This window comes from Giraffa tippelskirchi, chromosome 5, assembly GCF_054371585.1.
Source record: "Giraffa tippelskirchi isolate mGirTip1 chromosome 5, T2T-mGirTip1v1.2.pri, whole genome shotgun sequence".
NCBI classification, from domain to species: Eukaryota; Metazoa; Chordata; class Mammalia; order Artiodactyla; family Giraffidae; genus Giraffa; species Giraffa tippelskirchi.
In genome coordinates, this window is record NC_137279.1 from 116,695,808 (window position 1) to 116,705,154 (window position 9,347).

Here is a 9,347-nt window from a genome sequence, read left to right on the forward strand (position 1 = left end):
TGGTCCCTTAAAACAACAACACCAAGAAAAGCTTCTATTATAGTCTCAGGTCATAGTCCTGTCTCCATTAAATCATTGATCCCTTTAACTCCAATTTTACACATTCTAATTGTTTATCCACCCTACTTTTTGAAAGTTTTTCTTCAGATTCAATTATTTAATGCCATCTATCACATCATGGTGGAAAGGTCTAACAGAATGTGGTCCACTGGAGAAGGGAATGACAAACCACTTCAGTATTCTTGCCTTGAGAACCCCATGAACAATATGAAAAGGCAAAAAGAGCTCATGCTGACTACAGTCTGAGGAAATGGCGAACCAGCTTCCTTATCCATTCATCTGCTGATGGACATCTAGGTTGCTTCCATGTCCTGGCTATTGTAAACAGTGCTGCGATGAACATTGGGGTTATCAGGTGCAAGGCTGCAGTTGCCTGGGAGGCTGGGAAGCCTCTTTCTATAGAGGAGGTAGAGGTTGCACCCCCAAAGGCTCATGAAGTTCGAATTAAGATTATTGCCACTGCAGTTTGCCACACTGACGCCTATACACTGAGTGGGGCTGATCCTGAAGGGAATTATCCAGTGATCTTGGGACATGAAGGTGCTGGAATTGTGGAGAGTGTTGGTGAAGGAGTTACTAAGCTGAAGGCAGGTGATACTGTCATCCCACTTTACATCCCCCAGTGTGGAGAATGCAAATTTTGTCTGAATCCTAAAACAAACCTTTGCCAGAAGATAAGAGTCACTCAAGGAAAAGGATTAATGCCAGATGGCACTAGCAGATTTACTTGTAAAGGAAAGACAATTTTACATTACATGGGAACCAGCACGTTTTCTGAATACACAGTTGTGGCTGACATTTCTGTTGCTAAAATTGATCCTTTAGCACCTTTGGATAAAGTTTGCCTTCTGGGTTGTGGCATTTCAACTGGTTATGGTGCTGCTTTGAACGCTGCCAAGGTGGAGCCTGGCTCTACTTGTGCTGTCTTTGGCCTGGGAGGAGTTGGATTGGCAGTTATCATGGGCTGTAAGGTGGCTGGTGCAACCCGGATCATTGGTGTGGACATCAATAAGGATAAATTCGCAAGAGCCAAGGAGTTTGGGGCCTCTGAGTGTATTAACCCCCAGGACTTCAGTAAACCGATCCAGGAAGTGCTCACTGAGATGACTGATGGGGGAGTCGACTATTCCTTTGAGTGTATTGGTAATGTGAAAGTCATGAGAGCAGCGCTGGAGGCCTGCCACAAAGGCTGGGGCATCAGTGTGGTAGTGGGAGTAGCTGCCTCTGGTGAAGAAATTGCCACTCGTCCGTTCCAGCTAGTCACGGGCCGCACGTGGAAAGGCACTGCCTTTGGAGGATGGAAGAGTGTAGAAAGTGTCCCAAAGTTGGTGTCTGAATATATGTCCAAAAAGATAAAAGTTGATGAGTTTGTGACTCACAGTCTGCCTTTTGACCAAATTAATGAAGCCTTTGATCTGATGCATGCAGGAAAGAGCATCCGAACTGTTGTAAAGCTTTAAGTTCAAAAGAGGAAAATTTTTCCATCCTTGTAACTAAGTCTTGTGGTCTGATTGGAGCAGCCACATAAGCAGAATGGAGCTCTGTCAAGTTCACAGCTTCTTAGATCTTCATTAACCTACTCTAAGCAATAATGTTTTGTGTGTAAATTCCTACATGTCTAATCAAGAATAAGGCTAATACTGTCATAAATCTGTTTTCTGGTCTCTTCTTCACATAAATAATTGCTAGCTCATTAAGGAATATTTTTAGCATAATAAAAGGAATGCCCGTATATGTGTGGGAGCTGTCAAAAAAAAAAAAAAAAAAGAAAAGGCAAAAAGATATATGATCTTTTTAATATGTTGTTGGATTCTGTTTGCTAGAATTTTATTAAGGATTTTTGCATCTATGTTCATCAGTGATACTGGCCTGTAGTTTTCTTTTTTTGTGGCATCTTTCTCTGGTTTTGGAATTAGGGTGATGGTGGCCTCATAGAATGAGTCTGGAAGTTTACCTTCTTCTGCAATTTCCTGGAAGAGTTTAAGCAAGATAGGTGTTAGCTCTTCTCTAAATTTTTGGTAGAATTCAGCTGTGAAGCCATCTGGTCCTGGGCTTTTGTTTGCTGGAAGATTTCTGAGTACAGTTTCGATTTCTGTGCTTGTGATGGATCTGTGATTAAGATCTTCTATTTCTTCCTGGTTCAGTTTTGGAAAATTATACTTTTCTAAGACTTTGTCCATTTCTTCCAAGTTGTCCATTTTATTGGCATATAGCTGTTGGTAGTAGTCTCTTATGATCCTTTGTATTTCTGTGTAGTCTGTTGTGATCTCTCCATTTTCATTTCTAATTTTGTTGACTTGATTCTTCTCCATTTGTTTCTTGATGAGTCTGGCTAATGGTTTGTCAATTTTGTTTATCTTCTCAAAAAACCAGTTTTTAGTTTTGTTGATTTTTGCTATGGTCTTTTTTGTTTCTTTTGCATTTATTTCTGCCCTAATTTTAAAGATTTCTTTCCTTCAACTAACCCTGGGTTTCTTCATTTCTTCCTTCTCTAGTTGCTTTAAGTGTAGAGTTAGGTTATTTATTTGATTTTTTTCTTGTTTCTTGAGGTACACCTGTATTGCTATGAACCTTCCCCTTAGTACTGTTTTTACAGTGTCCCATAGATTTTGGGTTGTTGTGTTTTCATTTTCATTCTTTTCTATGCATATTTTGATTTTTTTTTATTATTTCTTCTGTGATTTGTTGGTTATTCAGAAGCATGTTGTTTAGCCTCTATATGTTGGAATTTTTAACAGATCATACATCATGATCAACAGATCATACATCGTGATCATACATCATGATCATACATCATTTATCCCAGGAATGCAAGGTTTCTTTAATATCTACAAATCAATCAATGTAATATACCACATTAACAAATTGAAAGATAAAAACCATATGATTATCTCAATAGATGCAGAGAAAGCCTTTGACAAAATTCAACATCCATTTATGATAAAAACCCTCCAGAAAGCAGGAATAGAAGGAACATACCTCAACATAATAAAAGCTATATATGACAAACCCACAGCAAACATTATCCTCAATGGTGAAAAATTGGAAGCACTTCCCCTAATGTCAGGAAAAAGGCAAGGGTGCCCACTCTCAACACTACTGTTCAACATAGTTTTGGAAGTTTTGGCCACAGCAATCAGAGCAGAAAAAGAAATAAAAGGAATCAAGATAGGAAAAGAAGAAGTAAAACTCTCACTGTTTGCAGATGACATGATCCTCTACATAGAAAACCCTAAAGATTCTACCACAACATTACTAGAGCTAATCAATGAATATAGTAAAGTTGCAGGATATAAAATTAATGCACAGAAATCCCTTGCATTCCTAAACACTAACAACGAGAAAACAGAAAGGGAAATTAAGGAAACAATACCATTCACCATTGCAACGAAAAGAATAAAATACTTAGGAATATATCTACCTAAAGAAACAAAAGACTTATATATAGAAAACTATAAAACACTGATGAAAGAAATCAAAGAGGACACAAACAGATGGAGAAATATATCGTGTTCATGGATTGGAAGAATTAATATAGTGAAAATGAGTATACTATCCAAAGCAATCTATAGATTCAATGCAATCCCTACCAAGCTACCAACAGTATTTTTCACAGAACTAGAACAAATAATTTCACAATTTGTATGGAAATATAAAAAACCTCGAATAGCCAAAGCAATTTTGAGAAAGAAGAGTGGAACTGGAGGAATCAACCTGCCTGACTTCAGGCTCTACTACAAAGCCACAGTCATCAAGACAGTATGGTACTGGCACAAGGACAGAAATATAGATCAATGGAATAAAATAGAAAGCCCAGAGATAAATCCATACACCTATGGACACCTTATCTTTGACAAAGGAGGCAAGAATATACAATGGAGAAAAGACAATCTCTTTAACAAGTGATGCTGGGAAAACTGGTCAACCACTTGTAAAAGAATGAAACTAGAACACTTTCTAACACCATACACAAAAATAAACTCAAAATGGATTAAAGATCTAAACGTAAGACCAGAAACTATAAAACTCCTAGTAGAAAACATAGGCAAAACACTCTCCAACATAAATCACAAGAGGATCCTCTATGACCCACCTCCCAGAATATTGGAAATAAAAGCAAAAATAAACAAATGGGACCTAATTAAAATTAAAAGCTTTTGCACAACAAAGGAAACTATAAGCAAGGTGAAGAGACAGCCTTCAGAATGGGAGAAAATAATAGCAAATGAAGCAACTGACAAAGAATTAATCTCAAAAGTATACAAGCAACACCTGCAGCTGAATTCCAGAAAAATAAACGACCCAATCAAAAAATGGGCCAAAGAACTAAACAGACATTTCTCCAAAGAAGACATACAGATGGCTAACAATCACATGAAAAGATGCTCAACATCACTCATTATTAGAGAAATGCAAATCAAAACCACAATGAGGTACCATTTCACGCCAGTCAGAATGGCTGCTATCCAAAAGTCTATAAGCAATAAATGCTGGAGAGGGTGTGGAGAAAAGGGAACCCTCTTACACTGTTGGTGGGAATGCAAACTAGTACAGCCACTATGGAGAACAGTGTGGAGATTCCTTAAAAAACTGGGAATAGAACTGCCATACGACCCAGCAATCCCACTGCTGGGCATGCACACTGAGGAAACCCGAATTGAAAGAGACACGTGTACCCCAATGTTCATCGCAGCACTGTTTATAATAGCCAGGACATGGAAGCAACCTAGATGTCCATCAGCAGACGAATGGATAAGGAAGCTGTGGTATATATACACGATGGAATATTACTCAGCCATTAAAAAGAATACATTTGAATCAGTTCTATTGAGATGGATGAAACTGGAGCCCATTATACAGAGTGAAGTAAGCCAGAAAGAGAAACACCAATACAGTATACTAATGCATATATATGGAATTTGAAAGATGGTAATGATAAACCTATATGCAAGACAGAATAAGAGACACAGATGCATAGAACAATCTTATGGACTCTGAGGGAGAAGGTGAGGGTGGGACGTTCTGAGAGAATAGCATTGAAACATGTATATTATCATATGTGAAACAGAACACCATTCCAGGTTCGATGCATGAGACAAATGCTCAGGGCTGGGGCAATGGGATGACCCAGAGGGATAGGATGGGGAGGGAGGTGGGAGGGGAGTTCAGGATGGGGAACACATGTAAACCCATGCTGATTCATGTCAATGTATGGCAAAAACCACTACAATATTGTAAAGTAATTAGCCCCCAACTAAAATAAATAAATTTTAAAAAAATCAGGCAAAAAAAAAAAGGAAAAGGTAAAAAGATAGGACACTGAAAGATGAACTCCCTAGGTCGGTAGGTACCCAATTCACTACTGGAGATCAGTGGAGAAATAACTCCAGAAAGAATGAAGGGATGGAGCAAAAGCAACAACAACACTCAGTTGTGGATGTGACTGGTGATAGAAGCAAGGTCTGATGCTCTAAGATCAATATTGCATAGGAACCTGGAATGTTAGGTCCATGAATCAAAGCAAATTGGAAGTGGTCAAACAGGAGATGGCAAGAGTGAACGTCAACATTTTAGGAATCAGTGAATTAAAATGGACTGGAATGAGTGAATTTAACTCAGATGACCATTATATCTACTACTGTAGGCAGGAATCCCTTAGAAGCAATGGAGTAGCCATCATAGTCAACAAAAGAGTCAGAAATGCAGTACTTGGATGCAATCTCAAAAATGACAGAATGATCTGTGATTGTTCCCAAGGCAAACCATTCAATATTATGGTAATCCAAGTCTATGCTCTGACCAGTAAGCCTGAAGAAGCGGAAGTTGAACCATTCTATGAAGACCTAAGGACCTTTTAGAACTAACACCTTAAAAAGATGTCCTTTCCATTATAGGGGACTGGAATACAAAAGTAGGAAGTGAAGAAACACCTGGAGTAACAGGCAAATTTGGCCTTGGGGTACAGAATGAAGCAGGGCAAAGGCTAATAGAGTTTTGCCAAGAGAACGCACTGGTCATAGCAAACACCCTCTTCCAACAACACAAGAGAAGACTCTACACATGAACATCACCAGATGGCCAACACCAAAATCAGATTGATTATATTCTTTGCAGCCAAAGACGGAGAAGCTCTATACAGTCAGCAAAAACAATACCGGGAGCTGACTGTATTTCAGATCATGAACTCCTTATTGCAAAATTCAGACTTAAATTTAAGAAAGTGGGGAAAACCACTAGACCATTCAGGTATGACCTAAATCAAGTCCCTTATGACTATACAGTTGAAGTGAGAAATAGATTTAAGGAACTAGATCTGATAGACAGAATGCCTGATGAACTATGGATGGAGCCACATGACATTGTACAGGAGACAGGGATCAAGAGCATCCCCAAGAAAAAGAAATGCAAAAAAACACAAAATGGCTGTCTGAGGAGGCCTTACAAATAGCTGTGAAAAGAAGAGAAGAGAAAAGCAAAGGAGAAAAGGAAAGATATAAGTATCTGAATTTAGAGTGCAAAAGAATAGTAAGGACAGATAAGAAAGCTTTCTTCGGCGATCAATGCAAAGAAATAGAGGAAAACAACAGAATGGGAAAGATTAGAAATCTCTTCAAGAAAATTAGAGATGCCAAGGGAACATTTCATGCAAAGATGGGCTCAATAAAGGACAGAAATGGTACGGACCTGACAGAAGCAGAAGATATTAAGAAGAGGTGGCAAGAATACACAGAAGAACTGTACAAAAAAGATCTTCATGACCCAGATAATCACGATGGTGTGATCACTCACCTAGAGCCAAACATCCTGGAATGTGAAGTCAAGTGGGCCTTAGGAAGCATCACTACAAACAAAGCTAGTGGAGGTGATGGAATTCCAGTTGAGCTATTTCAAATCCTAAAAGATGATTCTGTGAACGTGCTGCACTCAATATGCCTGCAAATTTGGAAACCTCAGCAGTGGCCACAGGACTGGAAAAGGTCAGTTTTCATTCCAATCCCAAAGAAAGGCAATGCCAAAGAATGCTCAAAATATTGCGCAATTGCACTCATCTCACATGCTAGTAAACTAATGCTTAAAATTTTCCAAGCCAGGCATCAGCAATACGTGAAATGTGAACTTCCAGATGTTCAAGCTGGTTTTAGAAAAGGCATAGGAACCAGAGATCAAATTGCCAACATCCGCTGGATCATCAAAAAAGCAAGGGAGTTCCAGAAAAACATCTATTTCTGCTTTATTGACTATGCCGAAGCCTCTGATTGTGTCAATCACAATAAACTGTGGAAAATTCTGAAAGAGATGGGAATAGCAGTCCACCCAACCTGCCTCTTGAGAAACCTGTATGCAGGTCAGGAATTAACAGTTAGAACTGAACATGGAACAACCGACTGGTTCCAAATAGGAAAAAGAGGACATCAAGGCTATATATTGTCACCCTGCTTATTTAACTTATATGCAGAGTACATCATCAAAAATGTTGGGCTGGAAGAAGCACAAGCTGGAATCAAGATTGCCAGGAGAAATATCAATAACCTCAGATATGTAGATGACACCACCCTTATGGCAGAAAGTGAAGAATAACTAAAGAGCCTCTTGATGAAAGTGAAAGAGGAGAGTGAAAAATTTGGCTTAAAGTTCATCATTCAGAAAACTAAGATCATGGCATCCGGTCCCGTCATGGCAAATAGATGGGGAAACAGTGGAAACAGTTACTGACTTTATTTTTTTGGACTCCAAAGTCACTGCAGGTGATGATTGCAGCCATGAAGTTAAAAGATGCTTACTCCTTGGAAGGAAAGTTATGACCAACCTAGACAGCATATTAAAAAGCAGAAACATTACTTTGCCAGCAATGTCCATCTAGTCAAGGCTATTGTTTTTCCAGTAGTCATGTAGGGATATGAGAGTTGGACTATAATGAAAGCTGAGGGCCGAAGAATTGATGCTTTGAACTGTGATGTTGCAGAAGACTGTTGAGAGTCCCTTGGACTGCAAGGAGATCCAACCAGTCCATTTTAAAGGAGATCAGTCCTGGGTATTCACTGGAAGGACCCATGTTAAAGCTGAAACTCCAATACTGTGGCCACCTGATGTGAAGAGCTGACTCTTTGGGAAAGACCCTGATGCTGGGAAAGATTGAAGGCAGGAGGAGAAGGGGACTACAGAGGATGAGATGGTTTCATGGCATCACCGAGTCAATGGACATGAGTTTGGGTAGACTCCTGGAGTTGGTGATGGACAGGGAGGCCTGGCATGCTGCAGTCCATGTGGTTGCAAAGAGTCTGACACGACTGTGCAACTGAACTGAACTGACTGATCACATCAAAGTTTTGGTCAAGAAAATGGATACTAGACATCATTTTAGGTATTTCAAGTATGAAATCATTTAATATTGGAGTTGGATGTTCAACAAAATTTTTATAATGACAAGAGTGGAAAGATTAGGGAAATCTTTTTCCTAACTACAGGATTTTTGTTAGCTTTTCTAGAATCAGGGAAGTTGCAGGAGTTGCAGGAAACCACACAGAATATTAATTCTTCTATCTAATAATCTGTATTCATTTTTCACTGAACATACTGACAGTAGTTTTTATAGTAAGCTCATTTCCCACTTTGTTTTCACATATTTTTTTTTCTGTCTTCATGAAAACCATCTTACCAAATATTAGCTTACATGAAATTTCTTTTAAAATAATTTTTCTGAATCTTCACTATTGGGTTCTCCTACTTTGGGTGTTTCTAAAACTCTACAGTTACCTTTTTAATAGCACTTTCTATCATATATTGTAATTAGTCTTTTTCCCTGAGGTTTGCTCCAAATGGATTACTCGTCCCTTAACAATAGGATTATTTCTTTGCACCATTTCATGTCCAGTATCTTGTTCATATAAGGCATTCAATTATTATTTGAAACAATGAATAAATAAGTTAATTCTGACAACGTGTCTTTAGTCTTAATATTAACGTAATTTTATTTTCAGAATTTTAAAGTTAAAATAAAATTTTAGCTAAAATTTAGATAATCATTTGGCAGATATTTGTTTATATAGAAACTCTCTTATATATGTGCCATTTTGTGTCTTCATTGTACAACTATTTTAAAAACAGCAGGTTTTGTATTTATTTCTGTTCAACTTTGCCTACAAAGCCCCTCTTTATACCACAAGATTGCCAAGTTCTTTTAAAATAAGATCAAATGCACTTTTTTTTTTAATGCAGTAAGTATCTCTTTACAACCATGATGTCATCTAAAAATTCAATAAGAATGTATTTTAAGCCATCATCCCAGA

The 9,347-nt window shown here is 38.2% G+C and overlaps 1 pseudogene across 1 annotated transcript; it reads left to right on the forward strand.

The window, feature by feature from the left end:
- The first annotated feature begins 395 nt into the window (after positions 1-395).
- On the forward strand, positions 396-1,832 carry LOC145505088 (alcohol dehydrogenase class-3 pseudogene; annotated as a pseudogene). Its single transcript, XR_014052829.1, has one exon. The product of XR_014052829.1 is annotated as an alcohol dehydrogenase class-3 pseudogene (transcript).
- The last annotated feature ends 7,515 nt before the right edge of the window (positions 1,833-9,347 follow it).